At 46.8% G+C, this 20,868-nt stretch overlaps 1 protein-coding gene across 1 annotated transcript in view; it reads left to right on the top strand.

Annotated features, from left to right (window-relative positions):
- The window catches only part of LOC139263037 (pro-neuregulin-2, membrane-bound isoform-like), a 940,626-nt gene that overhangs the window by 860,249 nt on the left and 59,509 nt on the right, over positions 1-20,868 (top strand). The window lies entirely within an intron of this gene.

Genomic DNA, 20,868 nt, shown 5'->3' with positions numbered 1-20,868 from the left:
TCTGCCCCCGGTCGGAAAGGCCTATCTGCTCCATTCCTGCCTATTAGAGGCGGTAATGCAGCTTAAGGAGGGGTGCAATTTCGGTCCCTAAGACTTTACAAATTTTGCTGTTGAAATCTTGACATTTATTCAATTTCTCATAAATTCTGGACTGCAAGCACCTATTTTCAAGTGCAGTTATATATAAAGGTTTGTCTTACATTAGGTGTGCAACCAACATACTTCATTCTAGATGAGAAATAATCTTTGCAAAAGAAGTAAAGAAAGAGAGCCAGTCATTTCCAGTCAGTTCTTCTGACCTGGGAGAGGATCTTGGAACTGCCAATTTACAGAAAAACAACTACCATCTAGTTAACCTCAGGATGTTCTTAAGAAGATTTAGCCTGCGATTGCCTTTGTTATATTTCTATTATGACAATTAGCCTTGGGATCTTAAAGGGATAGACTACATACACACAGCTTAACAGCAAAATAATACATAGCAAGTTACATGATATAATGCTCTTGCCCTTATAAAATAACATAGCCTCTGATTTACTGTGAGTGATACCATCGGAGATCCAGTCATATAAAGTTGAAAAAATGGTGTCCTTACCTGTTCTTTTTCCGAAATCTGACTGGTCTGGGTGAATCATTTGCCCTGTCATGGTAACTTGTTCTGATTGGGCAAGTTTTGAATGTATTGTTTTTGAATTATATGGTTATCAACATTACTTACTCTGCCAGGAGGTCAACATCATTACTGAGGCAACCTTTTTACTGAGAGGCTTTTGGTGGACTTGCAAAACTTCAGATTTATTCTACATTACCTGACAGTTTAATTGTTTAATTAATTTATGTTTTCAACAAATTTTATATTATATAACAAAATTAGTTCCTGCCTGGTATATTTTTCCAGACATCGGATTGGTTGATAGTCACCACCTAACCTTTATAAGTCACTGAGCAAGTAATTCTTACATTCTCAGCACAACTCACTCCAGATCTAACCTCAGTCCTGACTCCAGGCTTGGGCCTCCCTGCTCAGGCCTTCCTCTAGTCTCAGGCAGAAAGGGCAGAAGACAAATAGAATGACAAAAAGAGAGATACAGAGTAAAATTAGAAAGTCATCATCATCATCAAAGGTAGTCCCCCAGAATCGAGGAAGACTTGCTTCCACTCTAAACATGAGTCCTTAGGTGGCTGAACAGTCCAATACGAGAACCACAGTTCCTGTCATAGGTGGGACAGAGAGTCGCTGAGGGAAAGGGTGGGCAGGGAGACTGGTTTGCCGCACGCTCCTTCCGCTGCCTGCGCTTGATTTCTGCATGCACTCGGCGATGAGATTCGAGGTGCTCGGTGCCCTCCCGGATGCACTTCCTCCACTTAGGGCGGTCTTTGGCCAGGGACTCCCAGGTGTCAGTGAGGATGTTGCACTTTATCAGGGTGGTTTTGAGGGTGTCCTTGTAACGTTTCCTCTGTCCACCCTTGGCTCGTTTGCCGTGAAGGAGTTCCGAGTAGAGCGCTTGCTCTACTCAAGCAGAGGGGCAGTTACAAGAAGATTTTTTTTTGCCTGTGAGATCAACTTGTTTTTCCGATAGTTGCTTTTGTTTCACTTGAAAACTTCTGCACTTTTCTCCATGGAATACTAGTGTACAAATACTTAATGCATTTATCTGAAATTTCTCTCTCTGCTATTTTAGCAGCAGCATTAACTAATTTATTTAAAATAAGTTAACACCTATGTTCAAATAACACATAGAGATGTGTCAAGTGAACACATTAAGTTGTTTGTTTGTTGGTATCCCACAATGTAATTTTAAGACCTATGTGTTAACTGATAATGCAAACCCATCTGCTGATTAATCCTTGTGGCTAATCTTATACTGGTGTCTGCCATTGTACTAATTCCGTCTGATCCAATCATATATGTACCTTGCATTATGTTAGATTTATTTTCAGGGTTATATTACAGCAATTCTTTTTTTAAAACATGTTTTCCTCCTTGGGAGTTCAGGATCATGTCCTTCCAAATTATCATAATAAATCATTTATAACATACATGCTTTATCATTTTAAATTCAGACTGTCTGTTTTCTATATTTGAAGGTGAGTGATATGTTTTGGCTTTTTGCCACTGAAACAGGATAACACCCTGACTGAATGGTTTGGAATTATGCATGAGGAATAATGATTACTGTCCTGCATATTAAAAAAAATACCTTATAATCATGCATGATTTCTGTATGATTTATAATTACAGTGGGAACAGTAAAACATCTTTAAGCAATTATCTTTAAGAATGTCATATGAGCAAAAAGGAGCATTACGTGAGAAATCTGTATGGAGAGAGTTCACTGGGTTTACATTGAGAGGTTACAGGGAGTGGTTGGTGCAGTCAAAGAGCACTGCTTTAGGGCATTGGGGTAGGTTTTTCCCACTCAGTGCTTTTTGGATGACAGGAAAACCGGAGTTCTTGTGGGAGTGCCCTGGGTTGTTTTTGTGGTCCACCTTACCCCACAAAATTAAATCAAAAATGACTTGCTGGGCTCCTCTTTGGCTGAACCGCCAGCTGATGGCAGAGGAAGTTCATGGGGAAGATGGGCACGGCCACACCATTGGTGGAACCGAGGTGGTATGTCATTACCCACTATTTTCAAGGTGTTACTGCTCCATTTCTGCCAGGCTAGAGACCTCAAAATTGCCTCCTTTGAGTCAAATTGCATCCAGAGTATTGACTGAAAGTTGCAATTGTAAGTGTCTAAAGTGAAAATCGATAGTTTCATTACTGCTCTTGGTGGGCCCGAATCCATCGAATAAAATAAAAACGCAGTTATTTGTACTTTCAAAATGGCCACATTGTCTCTGATTGGCTCTCCATTATCACATGACTTGATTGCTGATTGGTCCCTTTGGAGGATAAGCCACACCCTGAAGTTTCTCTGGAATGCGTAACTGGAACAGCCCAACCCAAGTTCTGACTGATTTTGCAAAGTGTAATTCGATCCATTCTGACTTCAGAAGCCAGCGAGGATAGATCACCACCAACGCAGCAAAAGCCTCCCACGTTCCAGCCAAAGTTCCTTACCCCAGCGCAAGTGCATCATGACCTTACCCCCCCCTCCCCCGCCATAGATGGGGCATTGTGTGTGGGTCACGGATTGTTAACAGGTTTATTGGGTATGAAGTGAATAGTGACAGTGTTGCGACTTCTGGATTGTGTTGTGACTGGGGGTTGGAAGAACCTGATCTGTCTTCCCTGACTTCCCTCTCTCCCCCTCCTGCTTCCCTTCTCTCTCTTCCGCCCCCCCCTGCCTCCGTCCCCGTGTCTCTCTCACTCATTCCCCGCCCCCCCCATGTCACGCTCTCTTTCTCTCTCTCTACCTCCCCTCGTGTCTCTCTCTTTCCCCTGTCTCTCTCTCTCTCTCTCTCTCCCCCCCATGTCTCTCTCGCTCCCCCCATGTCTCTCTCTCTCCCCCCATGTCTCTCTCTTCCCCCCATGTCTCTCTCTCTTCCCCCCATGTCTCTCTCCCCCCACCCATGTGTCTTTCTCCCCCCCCCCCGTGTCTCTCTTTCTCCTCTCCATGTCTCTCTCTCTCCTCTCCGTGTCGCTCTCTCTCTCCCTTCCCCCGTGGCTCTCTCTCTCCCTTCCCCCGTGTCTCTCTCTCTCACCCCCCCCCGTGTCTTTCTCTCCCCCATCCCCCATGTCTCTCTCTCCACCCCCCTGTGTCTCTCTCCCTCCCCCCGTGTCTCTCTCGCTCCCTTCCCCCGTCTCTCTCTCCCTTCCCCCGTGTCTCTCTCTCTCCCTTCCCCCGTGTCTCTCTCTCTCCCTTCCCCCGTGTCTCTCTCTCTCACCCCCCCGTGTCTCTCTCTCTTCCCCACCCCCCGTGTCTCTCTCTCTTCCCCCCCCCCCAAGTCTCTGACTCTCCCCTCTTCCGTGTCTCTGACTCTCCCCGCTCCCGTGTCTCTCTCTCTCTCCCCCACAGCCCCCTTGTCTCTCTCTCTCTCTCTCTCCTCCCCCCATGTCTCTGTCTCTCCCCCCTCCTGTGTGTCTCTCTCTCCCCCACCCCTCGTGTCTCTCTCTCTCTCTCTCTCCCCCCCATGCCTCTCTCTCCCCCCACATGTCTCTCTCTCTCGCCCCATGTCTCTCTCTCTCTCTTCCCCCAGCCCCCGTGTGTCTATCTCTCTCTCCCCATGTCTCTCTCTCTCTCTCCCCCGTGTCTCTCCCCCACCCGTGTCTCTCTCTCCCCCCCCCCACCTCCCGTGTCTCTCTCTCTCCCTGTGTCTCTCTCTCTCTCCCTGTGTCTCTCTCTCTCTCTCCCCCCGTGTCTCTCCCCCCCCCGTGTCTCTCTCTCCCCCCCCCGTGTCTCGCTCTTCCTCCCACGTGTCTCGCACTTCCTCCCCCATGTCTCGCTCTTCCTCCCCGTGTCTCGCTCTTCCTCCCCGTGTCTCTCGCTCTCTCTCCCACCCCCCCCCGTGTCTCTCTCTCTCTCTCTCTGTCTCCCCTTGTCTCTCTCTCTCTCCCCCCCGTGTCTCTCTCTCTCCCCCACCGTGTCCCTCTCTCTCTCCCCGTGTCTCTCTCTCTCTCTCCCCACCCCGTGTCTCTCTCTCTCCCCCACCGTGTCTCTCTCTCTCTCCCCCCCCGTGTCTCTCTCTTTCTCTCCCCCGCCCACCCCGTGTCTCGCTTTGCCCCCGCCCCCGTGTCTCTCTTTCTCCGTTCCCCCATGTCTCTCTCTCCCCCCAGACCCCATGTGTCTATCTCTCTCTCCCCTTGTCTCTCTCTCTCCCCCCCCCATGTCTCTCCCCCGCCCGTGTCTCTCTCTCCCCCCCCCCACCTCCCGTGTCTCTCTCTCTCTCTCCCTGTGTCTCTCGCTCTCTCCCCCATGTCTCTCTCCCCCACCCACCCCCCCGTGTCTCTCTCTCCCCCCCACCGTGCCTCGCTCTTCCTCCCCCGTGTCTCTCCTCTCTCCCCCCCCGTGTCTCTCTCTCTCCCCTTGTCTCTCTCTCTCTCCCCACCCCGTGTCTCTCTCTCTCCCCCACCGTGTCTCTCTCTCTCTCTCACCATGTCTCTCTCTCTCTCTCTCACCCCGTGTCTCTCTCTTTCTCCCCTTGTCTCTCTCTCTCTCTCTCTCTCTCTCCCCACCCCATGTCTCTCTCTCTCCCCCCGCCCGTGTCTCTCTCCCCCCCCCCCATGTCCCTCTCTCTCCCCCTCCCCGTGTCTCTCTCTCTCCCCCACCATGTCTCTCTCTCTCCCCCACCGTGTCTCTCTCTCCCCGTGTCTCTCGCTCTCACTCTCCCCCCACCCCCGTGTCTCTCTCTCTCTCCCCTTGTCTCTCTCTCTCTCTCTCCCCACCCCGTGTCTCTCTCTCTCCCCCACCGTGTCTCTCTCTCTCTCCCCGTGTCTCTCCCTCTCTCCCCTCCCCCATGTCTCTCTCTCCCTGCCACCTCTCTCCCCACCATCTCTCTCCCCACTGACTCCCCGCCGCCTCTCTCCCCGCCCACCACCTCTCCTGCCCGTCGCCTCTTTCGCCGCCCACCACCTCTCTCCCCATCGCCTCTCTCCCCACCACCCACTACCTCTCTCCCTGCTGCCTGCTGGCTCAGAGGAACAACGTGGTCAATTGCGGGCTCCCACTTCCGGTTCCGGTTTCGGGTGGGAGGCATCGGGGGTGGAGTCTAGAGAACGCAGGCGCAGAAGGACAGAAAAAGGATAGTACAAATAGTCACTCTGATAAAATAATCCACAGTTTAGCAGTTAATTGGCAGCCTCATTCATGGAGACAAGACATGTTACTGGGATGAAGTAGAGGCTGCTTTAATCTGCATATACCTCACCTGATTGGTGATGACACTAAATACAATAAAATAAAACATATTTAATTGTCTAAAACTGAAGATCTTCACAAAGTTCAAAACATTTTTTTCAACTGTACTTTGAAGATTCAAGTTTGTGGCATTCTTGATAATAATACCTATACATGTAATTGGTGTGAAATAAGATTGGCAATCCCTTGACAGATCAAAAGCACTTGATGAATACAAAACAAGTTGAAAATTGAAGATTTCAAGGATTATCTAAAGATTAAAGCAACTGTTCCACTAATTAACAATTATTTGGTCCGAGGATGGTCGAAATGCAGTGTTAACGCTATGGATAGCCAAAAATGACAAGAAATTAAAAGGAAATAAATAAAGAGAGGAAAACTAAACACACAAACAAATAACTTCCTCAAATAAGACAATTTGGGAAATTAAAGACCAAATAAAGGAGCTGAACAAAGGACAGGAGAAAAAGGGGGAAAGGAGGGATGCAGAGAAAGTGCTTCACAGGCTCCACTTGGTGTCATCGCTCTGCTTGTGTCCCTGTAATTTGTACCCTGCTGGAGAAATATCACCAACGATGTCTCCGCAAGATCCTACAAATCCCCTGGGAGGACAGGCACACCAACATCAGCGTCCTCATTCAGGCTAACATCACCAGCATTGAAGCACTGACCACACTCGATCAGCTCCACTGGGCAGGCCACATAGTTTGCATACCAGACATGAGACTCCCAAAGCAAGTGCTCCACTCTGAGCTCCTTCATGGCAAACGAGCCAAAGGTGGGCAGCGGAAGCGCTACAAGGACACCCTCAAAGCCTCCCTGACAAAGTGCGACATCCTCACTGACACCTGGGAGTCCCTGGCCCAAGACCACCCTAAGTGGAGGAAGTGCATCCGAGAGGGCGCTGAGTACCTCGAGTCTCAACGCCGAGAGCATGCAGAAATCAAGCGCAGACAGCGGAAAGAGCATGCGGCAAATTAGTCCCACCCACCCCTCCCCTCAACGACTATCTGTCCCACCTGTGACAGAGTCGGTGGCTCTCGTATTGGACTGCTCAGCCACCAAAGAACTCACTTCAGGAGTGGAAGCAAGTCTTCCTCGATTCCGAGGGACTGCCTACGATGATGATGATGACCCTGTTGTGTTTCTTCATACATGCAGTGTTGGTATTGCTACACTAATAAAAATAGATTATTTTCACCTTTTGATTTGTGTACCATATTAAATTCAGAAGTAAGATATCTAAACAAAAAATTGTTGTGGTAAACTATTGAGGGAAACTTGGTATTTTTGAGAGTGACAAAGAAAGCTGCTTAATGTCAACTTTTATTATTTTAAGAATGTAGGCTAAAGAGTATGCTTACACTCCTGGGATAGAGTGGAGACAGCGTTGATCTGTATTAAAACTGTGCTCTACCAGACCTGTTTGGTGATGACACTGAGTGCAGAAAATGCAAGCGGGCCACTCTATGAAATCAGTTGTGAACTGCAATTATGAGATAAATAAAAGAGTTTAAATAGCACTGGGTAGCCCAGAGCAGGTATTAAATCAGCAAAGTGGATGAAGAATGGGGCATTATAGAGTTAGAAAAAGTAAATTCACTACCTAGGCAGAGAAGCCCTGCTGAAAGAAGTTGGGGAGGCATGGGACACACTTTGATATGCATGGGGCACACTCTCAGAGGCAGGCATGACAGAAGATGGAGGAAAGCAGGTCGGACCAGTCAACCAGCAGGTTATCACAATGCACAATTCAAGGATGTCCACATCCATCAGAATCTTATCAGTGAAACCGTGCAGCTGGCCAACTAATGTGACTCTTTATACAGGGAATCAATCAGAAGGAGTAGGAGCTTCGGTATCACACATCTTAAACAAAGCATAAGCACAAAGGGGACAACACCACACCAGATCAAGCTGACATCATTCATACACCACACAATGTATAAAATAAATGCCCTGCACTTGATTTGAATATTGTGCTGAATATTTATTTGTCACTGGTTATAATAAAGCAGAAGTCCAGCATAATATGACCATTAGTAGTATTTGAAGAACTGAACATAAAAGTCTAAAAGGAGGTGGCTTCAGCAGAATTGCTTTATGGGAAGGTTTGTCACTTTAAGTAATGGTTCAGATCTGTCTCATTGGAAGGCATCTTTAATTAGTGTCTAGCGCACTAGTCTTCCTTGTTGCATAGCTAATTCTTTGTCATTTTCACCCATTTGCTATGATATAGCTTTTCCATCCTGTTCTTCAACCTGTAGGGGCTTTTTTTAGTTTGTTTCTAGGATGTGGGCATTGTTGGCAAGGCAAACATTTATTGACCATCTCTAATTGCCCTTGAGAAGGTGGTGGTGAGCCGCATTCTTGAACCGCTGCAGTCCACGTGGTGAAGGTACTCTGTTAGGGAGGGAGTTCCAGAATTTTGATGCCGGGTGGTCCATCCGGTTTTATTCTTATTATTGTTTCTTTTTTCAACTGAGTGGCTTGCTAGACCATTTCAGAGGGCAGTTAAGCATCAACCACATTCCTGGAGTCACATATAGGCCAGACCAGGTAAGGACAACAGATTTCTTTACCTAAAGGACATTAGTGATGTAAAAACTATAATCAGTCACCATTACTGATACTAGCTATTTAGTCCAGATTTATTTAATCAACTGAATTTAAATTCCCCAGCTGCTGTGGTGGGATTTGAACTCATATTTCTGGATTATTGGTCCAGGTCTCTGGATTACTAGTCCAGTAACATAACCACTATGTAGTTGTTCCCGCAAAACATCCACTGGACTAGTAATCAAGAGGCTGAGGCCTCTTTGCAGGGCAAAGTTAAGGAGCATGCAGCAGATGATAATTGACAAGAAATTCCACATTGTCTTCACAAAATTTCATTGGAAAATTGGAAAATTACGGTCCTGTGAAGTGCCTGGGGATCTTTTACCATGTTAAAGGCACTATATAGATGCAAATTGTTATTGTTGAAAAAGTAATGTTTTTGGTAGCATAATGAGATGGAAAGCTCTTTATGCCAGTTTTCAGCCCAGCAATCAATCCCCTTGAATTCCCTTGCACTTCTTAGCCCTTCCCACCATTTGCCTGCCAAGTCCCGAGAAGGCTCAGTTACATATATTTTCAGATGCAATCGAATTTCTAGGCCATGAAGTTTCCACTAAAGTACGCAGTAGCTCACCAATAAATAAAGAATCCAGGCCACAGACTTCAGCCCCTGCAGTAAATCAGATGCTAGCTGGCAATGCATTGCATCCAGGATGCAGCTGATTTGGAATTTGACTGATGATTGTAGCATTGTCGCAAACTTTCACTCCACAGCAATTTGTAATTCTCTGCACATAGGCCCATATTAAATATAAATTTTAAATTTTAAATACGCACTATTGTTGAGTAATGCAGGCTTTAAGTTTAACACTGACACTAATTTGAAGGCTTTCATTTAAAAATGGCACACAGGCTTCAATTAGTCTGGCACAGCAGCTAGCTCATTGTTGATGTGCTATTTAATTGAGGTGGAGTAATATGAAATTATCCCCGGCAAGCAGGTGACCAGCTGGTTATTCGAGTTGGATGGGAGTGGACGAGTGACCCACCCACCCCTCACATTTAACCGGAGCTCCTGGTAGGAAGTTGTGAGTCAGGCTAATAACCTGTCACATAAAAAGGGACTTAGGGCTCAATTTTCCTCAGTGATTTGCGCCGTTTTTTGGTGCGCGCCGCTTTTTTTGGCCTAAATTTTAAAAATCAAAGTTTCCCCAAAGATTATGCACCAGCGTAACTCAGTTAGTTTCGATTTTTTTAGGATCGTTTTTTTTTTTGCGTAATCTGATGTCTACGCCAGTTTTTCACAATTATGCAAGTTTGGCCAACTTACATTTCTCCTAGGATGGCGGATGTGACCACTCCCAAAAAACCTCTGGGTACTTAAGAAAAACCAGCGCACATCAAAAAATCAGCGCCGAAAGACGCCATTGTTTTTAGGCGAAGTTTTGGAGGGAGTCAAGAGCACATAAATATGCATCATCAAGCTTACATTTTTCCAACTGAAAATGCAGAAAATGGAAGTTTCATACAATTCTTTAAGTTTGGATTTTTTTTAAAGTGCCACGCCACCACCGAACATCTCTGAACCAGGCTCGAGGGTTGGAGCATCGGCCGGCAGAATTGGTCCCTCGCCCAGACACGGGCTCGGGGTTTGGCTTGAAAAGAAGCCCGGCGGGGGTGGGGATGGGGGGTGGAAGCCGAACTGAAGGCATGAGAAGCCTTACACTATGCCACTATGCATCAAATGAAGCCCGGTGCGGGGGTGGGGTTCCAATCTAAGCTAGCCTATTGCGCATGCTCAGACCTGGGTGTGGTTCATATTAGGTGGTCGACCTTGGGGAGAGAAAGAAGCTTGTCCTGCCTGCTGTTTTGAGCTTCTTGCAAAGGTACAATTTAATCATGGGGGCAATAATGAGAATGCCATACCTCATGCATGCCTTCTGCATGATGGTGCTGTGGAGGAGACAAATGATTCTACGTCATCGCATGAGGAATCTCAGAGCATGTAGGATGATGGGCAGGAGGCCTTACCCATGTCGCGTATATTGAGACAGGCGTTCACACCTGCACCTAAGTGATGCAGGCTGTGTCAGAAGGCTGCGTCTCCGCAAAGAAGTTGTAACCGAGATCTGTGAGTTAGTAATAGCAGACCTGCAACCTAGAAGCGTCAGGAGGACTGCTTTGTCAGTTGAAGTGAAGGTTACAGCTGCACTTTCATTCTATGCAACTGGATCATTCCAGGCCACAACTGGGAATGTGTGCTCCATTTCTCAACATGCAACACATATCTGCATTCGACAGGTGACAGCTGCACTATATGCCCGGAGGAATTACTACATAAAGTTCCCCATGACTGGCCAGGCAATGCATGAAAGGGCTGTGGGCTTCTCCAGGATTGCTGGCTTTCCCCAAAGGTAAAGGGCTGCATTGATTGTAGCCACATTGCCTTGCGAGCACCTTCGGAGGATTCCAAGATGTACAGGAACAGAAAAGGATTCCACTCCGTTAATGTGCAACTCATGTGTGATGATATGCATTGCATCATATCAGTTGATGCGAGATACCCTGGGAGCACCCATAATGCATTTATCCGACACAAGAGTGCTATATCTGCCATGTTTCAGCAGCAGCCAGAAGGGCAGAGCTGGCTACTGGGAGACAAAGGGTATGGACTCACCACCTGGCTCATGATGCCCCTACAGGTAACCCGGATGGAAGCCTACCGGGAATACAACATGTCGCACATTGCGACGCGCAGCACAATAGAGAGGACCATTGGCATTTGAAGCAGCGTTTCCGATGCCTGGACCATTCCGAAGGCTACTTGCAATACTCCCCTGAGATTGTCAGTCAGTTCACAGTTGTGTACTGCATGCTGCATAACTTAGCCATCATGAGGCAGCAGCAGCTAATAGTAGAAGACTCACCTGAGGTGAGAGTGACTGATGATGAGGAGGAAGATGCAGATGACAAGAAGGAGGAGGAGGAGGATGAAGACGAGGAAGCCATGCAACTACCTGAACCCAGAGCACGACGGCAGAGGAAGGCGTCCACCAGCAGTTCATCAGTGAACGCTTTGCTGCCTGAAGGCTCAGCGACAACTATTCCAAATGGACCATGTTTACTGTTTGGACCTGTTCTGTAATGTGTTGTGTTACTGGAACAAATAATGTAAATGATTCTTCTTTACTTCAAAAGGTTGTGTTAATAATGGAACAAATAATGGAAATGATTCAGTTATAATTTAAAATATATTTTATTCAAAAGTTTAACAAACATTTGTTTGTACTTAACTTAACTTTAACAAAAATGTTCTTGTATCAAACTTAAAAGTTTTCAGTTAAGATCACTTACAAACTTTAACATCACTTACAAACTGTCAGATCACTTAAAAACTTAAAGATCACTTCCAACTTGTAAATTTACATAACTTACGAAAAACTTTTAATTTGAGAACAGTTACAACAGTAACAATAATAACAACAACAGCAGCAGCAAAGAAAGGCTGCACCTATCCCTCCTCCACCTTATTCTAAGACGGTCCACTGCGCTTGATCTTGGTGACTCCACCCCTGCCCGCTGGCGGTGACGCAGTGTTTCTCGGGTTGGTACCAAGCTTATTCTTTCGAACATCTCGGGTAATGCACACTTCTTGATGGGGGAGCAGCTGGTAATGTGGAAGGCCCGGCTTGGGCCTCTTCAGAGGCCGGTCTGGGGTTTGGAGTGGGAGTGGCAGTTGATTCTGTCAATGGGCGCGGGGTCTGGGCAAGTTCCCTTATTGCAGCAGCTAACTCCAACATTCCCTCCCTCATGTGCCCTGACAGTGTTTCAACTACCTGCAACATTTCTTCATTCATCTTCGCCGACAGTGTCTCAGCTACCTATGATATGCCCTCCCTCAAATTGAGCAACAGTATGTCAGCTACCTGCAATTTTCCCTCCCTCATGTGCACTGACAATGTATCCGCTGCCTGAGACATTCCCTCCCCTCATGTTCTCGGACAGTGTCCTCATTTCTCGTGAGAGTGTTGTTACTTCTCCCGACAGCCCTGATACCTTATCACTGATCTCACTGATGGTGTCCAGGAGTGATCGCGTAAGGTCAATGCTCTCCGCACTCATTGCCATCATCTGAACCACATCTGTTAAATCCTGCACCTCAGGAGGGCATGGTCGAGCTCTTCTTCCCCTCCTCACCCTGAGTGTGGCTTGCTGCATCCCACTGGGACCCGCAGCCTCGGACGGTGGGGCCCGGTGTGTGCCTCGCTGCACCCCACTGGGATCCGCAGCCTCGGACTGTGGGAAACCATGGAATGTCCCAACACTCGTACCATTCAGGAAAGGGGCTGGCACCTCAATGGATGGCAGCTGCACCTCCTCCAGAGTGAGTACAACAGTGGGGGCTTCATCCATCACCTCCCCCTCCCCCGCCCCCTCCCCCCCATGCTCTTGGTCTGGAAGGTGGGATTGAAAGATGTGTCTGAATCTTCTCGTCCGTGTCTGAATCTTCTTCTGCATCGTCAGGATTGGCCTCAAGTTCTGCAAAATATAACAGAACAGACAAATGGTTAGCAGCAGAGAAGGGTGCAGGGTGGGTGGCATGAGTAGGCTCACACAGCACAGGCAGCAGGCTGATTTGAAGGACCACGATGAACGTTAGCACATTGCATCAATCTAAGCGTAGCTGACGGAGACATCCCCAGGAACCAAAGCATGGCTAGACCGCACAATACTTAACATTTAGCAAAGGCAGACTGTGGAATTTGCAGGACTTACGCTCTCCCTCGAGTCTGGGCCCAGCTTGTGCAGTGGTGGTTGCTTTTCTCCCGGCAGGACCCATCAAAGCAGCGACCCTGTCTTCCAAGGGTGTCAGTGGGTGCAGATTTACCGGGCCTCCTCCTGTCCGAGTTTTTTCTCTTTTGATGAGTGCCAACTTCCTCTGCAAAGATGAAAACATAACTTTTCAGGGAGGGTTTCTTTCTGCTGGGTGGGATATATACAGCTGGTCATATTTACAATTGCAATTCCATTGAATGAATGAAAATATTACTTACACTAACCACTTGACCGAGGTCCTGCCACTTTTTGCACTGGCCTCCAGACCTCGGGGTGGTCACCATTGCACATTAATCTTGTGCAAGTTGGTTCCAGCGTTTCTTCATTTTTTTTGGTGAAACTTTTATGTGACCTCTGCTGGTGTCCAACACATGCCATCTGGCCTCAATTACAGTAACAAGTGCCTCCACTTCATCCTGTAAGAAATTCTTGGTCCTTGAACCGCATTGCATCTTGTATTGCAGATCCAATTTTTCTACTGAGAATTAAAGTTCTCACACACAACTTGGCTCTTAAAAATGGCTGAATGCAGACCGGGAGCTGTACTGGGCATGTGCACCCATAGCAGTCACATCAAAAATGTCCTTTTTTTCCCGCACATGCACAGAAGAGAGAGCATCGTTTTATTGGCGCAGACCTTAGGCTCCACCCCTCGAAGCTACAGGACAGGCTGCACGGCACCAATTTCAAAAAATAGAACGGGGAAACTTGCTACTTATTTTTTTGGAGTAGTTGGGACCAAAGAAAATGTGCGTAACTCTGGCAATACACCAAAAAATAGCACTGGGGAAAATTGAGCCCTTCATTACAGAAACAAGCCAGAGCACAATCTTCTGCGTGTAAAGCAGTGAAAGAAATGGGTTGTCTTGTGTGCTGTTAGGCACAAAAGAGAAGAAGAATATGAAATTATGCATAACATACAGACAAGTTTGAGCACTTTTAATTAAAAACAGTTGCAAACAAATTAATGCCCCTACTATAGTTCGAAATATAGGCATTTGTGGAGCAAAGTTGGGTAGGTTATTTTACAGGCATTGCACTCCAACTTACATGATTTTTGATATTTACTGCATTGAGGCAATCCAGTGAGTCTGGACACCGATCTCCCCTTAAATGTCATCAAGATTGCTGAGTGTTTTAAGAAATTAACAAGGGTTCAATTAGAAGAGTGCTGCTACTTATTTAATAATTTCCCAATCTTATAAAGTAAGTTTTGGATTACACTACAGGTATTTTTCTCTGCTTACACAACTATTAAACATTTTTGTAAAATGAATTGCTCTCCAGATTGCTGAAGTGTCTCTCTAGATGCAAGTTTGCATTTTATTGAGCTGAGTTTAAGCCATCACATAATAATATTCATAGTTTACTGACTTTATTTAAAAAATGTAACAGCCAATTGGAGCACTCTGTTTGTTGCTGCCTTTGGGCTCCAATTTCCCCAACCCCTTTTTCTGGTGCCCTCACCCAAGATACACCGTTTTTGTCCGCCTCCAAGCCTGCCGAAAATCTTCCTCCCGATTCTGGCCGCTCCACAGCCTCTCCTCGGTGGCGGCGCAGCGTGGCCAAGAGGATTGGGGGTGGAGCCAGGTCCCGGTGCTAAACACAGTGCCGGGATCTCTGCACGTGTGCGAGAGTCTGCGCGCATGTGCAGTAGCTCCTGGCAGGCCGAATCTGTGAGTGTGCGCTGCAGACTGTGTGGGAGGGGCCCGAAGCACGCCGTCCCTAGCCCTGGCCGAATGGACTCCCTCATCGGCGACCCACTGTGTTCCCTAAGATAGGACTTCTATTTTTTATTTGTTATTTACTGATTGATTGATTGCTTATTACTTTGGTCTTGGTGCTTTAGGAGCAGGGTTCCTTCTATTTTTTATTTGTTAATGAATTGCTTCTTGCTTTTTGTACTTTGTTTAGTGCTAGGTGCTTTAAATGTATTTATGCTTCTTTAATGTTTTTGTGAAGGTATTTAGTGCTTTGCAAGGTCCCCTTCCTCCCCCCCCCCGCCATTCTCTGGCTGCCTGTGCTGATTTTTTAAGTCACCGCAAGGTTTTTCTGAACGTACAAGAGTGCCCACTTACGCTGGCCTAAGTTAGTTTGGAGTAACTTTTAGCTGGCTAAACTTGCTAAAATGGCCAAAAGTGACTGGTAACGCCCCTTTTTGAAAAAAAAAACTAAACAAAAAAAAACGAACTAACTCACTTACACTGGCACAAATTAAATGGCCAGAATTGCAACTAAAAAGATACTCCAGAAAAATCAAGTTGCTCCAAAAGAAACGGAGCAACTCCTGGGGAAATTTGAGCCCATAGTTACTAAAAAGCAAATCTTCATATTCACCTTTTTGGTTTAATTTTCTTAGTTTGTTGATTGATGGTTATTCATAGTTGTCGCAGTATGTATAGATTAAATTGTATATAGAACTACATAAATGCATTACTTAGTCCTACAATCTAAATTCAGGTGTGAGTTACAAGGGCCTTTACACTCACCCACAACAGATGGAAATTAGTGTCTGTCTGATAACTTTTGGCTATGATTAATGGTCCAGCCTTGGTATTTTGCATCAAGTGTCTGTCAGCATTAGCAGATTTTTAATGCATGTAATCAAAGCTAATTTTGTTAATTAATCATAAATTAGCATGTTGTATATGTCTGACAAGGATTTACATGGAGAATTATTTAAATTCGATATTTTTGATTTAAAAAAACAACAAAAGAATCTGCTTTTTCAACTCCTGTTAGATGGGATATTCTTATTTTCTTTATCTTTATTGTCGGTCTTGCGTAATACAAGCAAAGTCTTTTTAGATGGTCAATTAAGAAGTTCACCGCATGATAATACTGTATGGACAAATACAATAAGATTGAAAGACTTAACTGAACCTTCCTGAGTCTGGCTGGCTTGATCAAACACCATTTGCAGGATGCATTAACAGTGCATTTTCAAGAAACAAGCAAGTACAGTGAGTACAAAATAACACTTGATATTGGCTCAATTATGACACACACATATTGGGGTAGAATTTAACTATCGGATGGATGTCTGACTGGTGGAGTGCCCGATAGTGTTGGCGGGAAAACCAGTCCTTTTTGAGGGCTGAGCGTCATTATCATATATGTGGTGTCATTATCATATATGTGGTGGGCATCGGGTGCCAGATAGTCGTCCCATGCAGCTCGTTGGCTACGGGTCGACCCGGGGGAGCGATGATGATCCCGGAGGTAGGAGGGAAGCCTGGGTGGCAGCAGCCCATATTATTCTTGTGGAGTCCAGAGGAGCAAACCCCCAAAATAGATTTAGCCCTTACCTTTTTTGGGCCTCTTCTGCTGTACCACCAAGTATTACTGAGCGTAACATCCACTGCAGATATTCTGTCCAGTGGGTATTTCCAATGGCTTTGAGGTGCTATGTACACCACAGGACTCCTGTTTACATCGATTAATGATTTAACAGATATCTGGGCTGTCCTGGGTGAGATCTGACATCCTGACTCCAGGGGAGTGTCCGATCCCTAGGTGGAAGGGGGTGGGTCTGTTCCCTGACCCTGGGGGGCCCGATCCTGGGGCGGGGGGAGGTTGTGGGGGTGGATTTTTATGGCGGGGGGGTGCGGGGGGTGATGGTAGGGGAATTTGAGGTCCATAAGGAAGCATTTCTGCTCCTTCCAGCCCACAAGGAAAACTCCCCAAGGCTGTCCTCGCCTCACTGCTACTGCGGGGAATCCCGAGGCCCAGGAAACCTGATCAGCAGTAAAATCTGCTGAGCAGGTTAAATCCGAGGCTTCCAGCCTCATTATCATCTTTAAAGTACCAACCCGTCTCCTGGGAGTAGGTTAGCTAGCCGCCCCTTGTCCTGCCTGAGTAAAAGCTGGAAGTTGGCGTGTTGGAACTGGCTTCCCAACATGCTTCCAATTGCTGTCCATTTAACCCCCGAGCCCCACACACTCACCTATGTTAAAATTCCTCCCAAAATGTCCTCCATTGTACGGGGCTTATGCACCATTTACATATGAGTTATTTGAAATGCGTGTTGCACCAATCTGAGATACTAGATAAACACTCCACCATTACTAGCATAACATATCCTGCTATCAAGTGTCACCTCTTCTGCAATGGTAAATAACTCATCTGGATCCCAGCACATTAAAGGATTCACAGAAGGTATTATAGCCTCAGCTATGACTGAACTGTCATCACTTACTCACTTACTCACTGTACCTTTATGTTCGCCCTCCTATATGGCTCAGAGACGTGGACTATATACAGTAGACACCTCAAAGCACTGGAGAAATACCAGCAGCACTGCCTCCGCAAGATCCTGCAGATTCACTGGGAGGATAGACGCACCAACATCAGTGTCGTCGATCAAGCCAACATCCCCAGCATCGAAGCACTGACCACACTCGACCAGTTCCGTTGGGTGGGCCACATCGTCCGCGTGCCCGACACTAGACTCCCAAAGCAAGCGGGCTACTCAGAGTAACTAGTGGGGTGCCGCAGGGATCAGTGCTGTGATCCCAACTATTTACAATCTATATTAACGACTTGGAAGAAGGGACTGAGTGTAATGTAGCCAAGTTTGCTGACGATACAAAGATGGGAGGAAAAGCAATGTGTGAGGAGGACACAAAAAATCTGCAAAAAGACAGACAGGCTAAGTGAGTGGGCAAAAATTTGGCAGATGGAGCATAATGTTGGAAAGTGTGAGGTCATGCACTTTGGCAGAAAAAAAATCAAAGAGCAAGTTATTATTTAAATGGAGAAAGATTGGAAAGTGCTGCAGTACAGCAGGACCTGGGAGTACTTGTGCATAAAACACAAAAGGATAGTGCTGTGTATGGAGAAAGAGTCCGACTGAACACTGTGAGCTCAAAGTAAAGTGGGGCCTTAGTCTTTTATTGCAGATCTTCAGAATACCTCTCCAACCTGTGAAGCCTCCTTAAATACCTGTGCTCCCAAGGGATTATGGGATCCCTTGAGACTCCGGGGGACAAGCCCTCTGGTGGCTGTACAGTGTAAATACAAGTTTACATATGTAACAACACTCCCCATCCCGGAAAATCAATAGTGTAACTATTTACAATGTGCGTCGATTTGGGGCCCTTCTTGCCCTGGTTCATCGACTCGGTGTGAAAGCTGGTGTTGTTGAATAATTTGTTGGGCCCTCACTGGGCTGTTGTGCATCTGGCCTTGCTGGGGTGCTTGGTGTTTTGGGCCCTGCTGGGCTGCTGTGGATGATGGGTTCTGCTTCGTGGTCAACCGTGGTGCCGGTTGCCACTGGTGTGTATGTTGGGGGATCAAAAATGGTCGAGTCCAAGGTGGGTTGCTCAGGATAGTCTATGAATCTGAGTTTGATTTGGTCCAAGTGTTTCTGGTGAATGAGTCCATTTGAAAGTTTGACCCGAAACACCCTGCTCCCCTCTTTGGCCACGACAGTGCCGGGTAACCACTTGGGACCTTGTTCATAATTTAATACAAATACAGGATCATTGATTTCAATTTCGCGTGACACATTTACATTATCATGGTCTGCACTTTGTTGAAGACGCCTGCTCCCTACCTGTTCATGTAGATCAGGGTGAACTAATGAGAGCCTTGTCTTAAATGCTCTTTTCATGAGCAGTTCAGCAGGTGGGATCCCAGTGAGTGAGTGGAGTCTCGTGCGGTAGCTAAGCAGGACTCGGGATAGGCGAGTCTGCAGTGAGCCTTCAGATACCCTCTTCAAGCCTTGCTTGATGGTTTGCACTGCTTTCTCTGCCTGACCATTGGACGCTGGTTTAAACGGGGCAGATGTGACATGTTTGATCCCGTTACGGGTCATGAATTCTTTGAACTCAGCACTGGTAAAGCATGGCCCGTTGTCGCTCACCAGGACATCGGGTAAGCCGTGAGTGGCAAACATGGCCGCAAGCTTTCAGTAGTGGGAGCGGACGTGCTAGCCGACATTATCTCACATTCAATCCACTTGGAGTACGCGTCTACAACCAAGGAACATTTTACCCAAGAACGGGCCAGAATAGTCAACGTGTACCTTGGATCACGGTTTGGAGGGCCAAGACCATAAACTTAGCGGCGCCTCCCTGGGTACATTGCTTAACTGTGAGCATGTATTACATCTGTGAACGCAGGACTCTAAGTCCGCATCGATACCGGGCCACCACACGTGGGATATGGCTATCGCTTTCATCATTACGATGCCTGGGTGGGTACTGTGGAGGTCATTGATGAAGGTGTCTCTGTCCTTCTTGCGGACCACTACTCGATTGCCCCACAGAAGGCAGTCTGCCTGTATAGACATTTCATCTTTGCGCCGTTGGAATGGCTTTATCTCTTCCTGCGTTTCCACTCGGACACTGGACCAGCTCCCGAGAAGCACACAACTTTTGACGAGAGATAATAAGGGGTCCTGGCTTGTCCAGGTTTTGATCTGCCGAGCAGTGACGGGTGATTGCTCACCCTCAAAGGCTTCCATAACCATGGCTAGATCTGCGGGCTGCACTATTTCCACCCCCATGGTGGGCAATGGCAGCCTACTGTGAGCATCGGCGCAGTTTTCTGTGCCTGGCCTGTGGTGGATGGCGTAATTGTATGCGGACAACGTAATGCATCTCTGAATGCGGCCGATGCATTAATATTTATCCCTTCACTTTTGGAAAACAGGGATATAAGTGGCTTATGGTCAGTTTCCAATTCGAATTTTAGCCCAAACAGATATTGATGCATTTTCTTTACCCCATAGACACACGCTAACGCTTCTTTCTCAATCATGCTGTAGGCTCTCTCAGCCTTAGACAGACTCCTGGATGCATAAGCAACCAGTTACAGTTTCCCGAAATCATTAGCTTGTTGCAATACTAACCCGACGCCATATGACGACGCATCATATGCTGGTACCAAATGCTTATATGAATCATACAACACAAGCAATTTGTTTGAGCATAAAAATTTTCTAGCTTTTACAAAGGCATTTTCTTGGCTTTTGCCCCAAACGCATTTGTCCCCTTTTCATAGTAAGACATGCAGTGGTTCTAACAGTGTGCTGAGACCCGGTAAGATGTTACCAAAGTAGTTCAGGAGTCCCAGAAACGACCGCAGCTCCGTCACGTTCTGTGGCCTCGGTGCGTTCTCGATTGCCTCCGTCTTCGCATTGGTGGTTATGATGCCGTCCACCGCAATCCTCCTTCCCAGGAACTCCACTTCAGTCACCAGAAAAATGCACTTCGAGCGTTTTAACCTAAGCCCCACGTGTTTGAGTCGACTAAGAATCTCCTCCAGGTTCTGCAGATGCTCGACTGTGTTCCGACCTGTGATCAAGATGTTGTCCTGGAATACCACGGTGTGCGAGACCGACTTCAGTAAGCTTTCCATGTTTCTCTGGAATATCGCCGCTGCCGATCAGATTCCAAACGGGCATCTGTTAGAAACAAAAAGACCTTTGTGCGTGTTGATGCAGGTGAGGGCCTTCGATGATTCCTCCAGTTCCTGTGTCATGTAGGCTGAAGTCAGATCCAGCTTCGTGAAAGTCTTTCCTCCCGTCAGCGTTGCAAAGAGGTCGTCGGCCTTTGGTAGTGGGTATTGGCCCTGCAAAGAGAAACAATTGATAGTTACTTTGTAATCGTCACAGATTCTGACGGTGCCATCTCCCTAGAGGACTGGGACAATAGGACTAGCC

The sequence above is a fragment of the Pristiophorus japonicus genome, chromosome 4, assembly GCF_044704955.1.
Source record: "Pristiophorus japonicus isolate sPriJap1 chromosome 4, sPriJap1.hap1, whole genome shotgun sequence".
Classification (NCBI taxonomy): domain Eukaryota; kingdom Metazoa; phylum Chordata; class Chondrichthyes; family Pristiophoridae; genus Pristiophorus; species Pristiophorus japonicus.
Note: the sequence above shows the minus strand (reverse complement) of the source record. Positions and strands in the feature narration are given on the sequence as shown.